Here is a 1,445-nt window from a genome sequence, read left to right as displayed (position 1 = left end):
GGGAGCCGGGCGCTGTGTGAGCCAGTGGGCAGACCGGCCGCCCCGGAGCCCACGCCGGCGGCCTGCCCTCGCCCTCTGTGAAGTTTGCTCCCCGCAGCGGCCTGTTGCGAGCCAGAGCTGGGCTGGGCGGGCCCTGCCGGCTCGGCCTGTAGCTCACCCTCCAAAGCCAGTGGTCAATTCAAGGCTGCTGGGCAAGCCAGGAGCCAGGGCGGCCAGGAGCCACTGGACAGCCACGTCCCAGCCAGCAGCCAGCCGGGCTGGCCCAGCACCGGTGCCCGGAGCCCGCTGTCCCGGCCCTGCGGCTCCGTGGTGACGTGGGCTGGCCGCTGGCCCGCCAGCCCTGCCCGTGAGGACCGGCCTTTCCTTTCTTCCCTGTTGCTGGAGCCTGTCCAGGCTCTCAGCCCGGCTCGAGTGGGGGCGTGGCCCTGGAGAGGGGCTGAGGCCACACGCCGCAGGGCACCCTGCAGGGGCGCAGCTGGCCTGGTTTTCTGTCCCAGCTGGACAGACGCTTCGGGCAGTCTTGCCCATGGCTAGCTCCATCTCCACAGGCCACAGGAGCTGCTGGGAGAGCAGAGGGGAGGCTGGGGCCTGGCTGCGGCCGGCAGGGCGGGGCTGAGGGGAGAGCAGGCGCGGGCTCTGAGGTCAGGGACGCAGCGGACACGCCCGCACGCTGGCCCCTCTCCCCCACAAGCCCCCAGGTGTGTGAGCAGCAGGGGCCATGCTCCTGGCTAGCAGGTAAATCCTAAAGTGACCTGTCCCCAAAGCAGGCAAACAGGAGTAGGCCCTGGCCAAGCAGCTGAGACAGGTGGGCAGCGGATCGTGCTCCTCCTGGCCCCCAGGTCAGGGCCTCGGCGGCTTCTGTGTCCAGGACAGGGGCAGCCCCGGGCGAGATGCGCCCTCACTGCCCAGAGCCTCCCCTGCCCTGGGTCCTGCTGCAGCAGCACCCCGAAGCCTCCACCCACCTAGGCCCATCCCACCCCCAGGAGAAGGCTGCAGCCCATGGTTGATGCCCTGGGGGAGCCCTGACTGTGGCCGCAGGCAGGGCAGTGTGGCCGCCGTCGGCAGTGGGTTGCCTCGACCGTCCCGACAGCCCAGCCAGACTGCTGCCGGGCATGCAGACAGTGGGGTGCCTGGATTCAGAGGCCGGGAGGCAGCAGGCACCCCCTCCAGCAGAGGGACTGGACCCCGAAGCTGGAAGACTCCTCCTGGGTCTTGGGGTGAGGGGCTGCCCGCTGGCAGGCATGGCGGGGCCCTGGGCGCCCTCAGTGGAGCCCCCGCCTGCTCCACCAGGCTGCGGTGCTTGTGAGGCCCTCAGACCCGGCCCTGGCGCTCTGGGAAGAGCCCCCACCGGTCAGCTGCAGCAGGAGGCCGTCCAGGCACGCAGCCTGCCCTCCGCCCTCCCCGCCGCCCCGCCCCCTCCTCCAGGAGCCAGATGGCGCACAGAC

Source organism: Condylura cristata, unplaced genomic scaffold (genome assembly GCF_000260355.1).
Source record: "Condylura cristata isolate star-nosed mole 26May11 unplaced genomic scaffold, ConCri1.0 scaffold00013, whole genome shotgun sequence".
NCBI classification, from domain to species: Eukaryota; Metazoa; Chordata; class Mammalia; order Eulipotyphla; family Talpidae; genus Condylura; species Condylura cristata.
Note: the sequence above shows the minus strand (reverse complement) of the source record.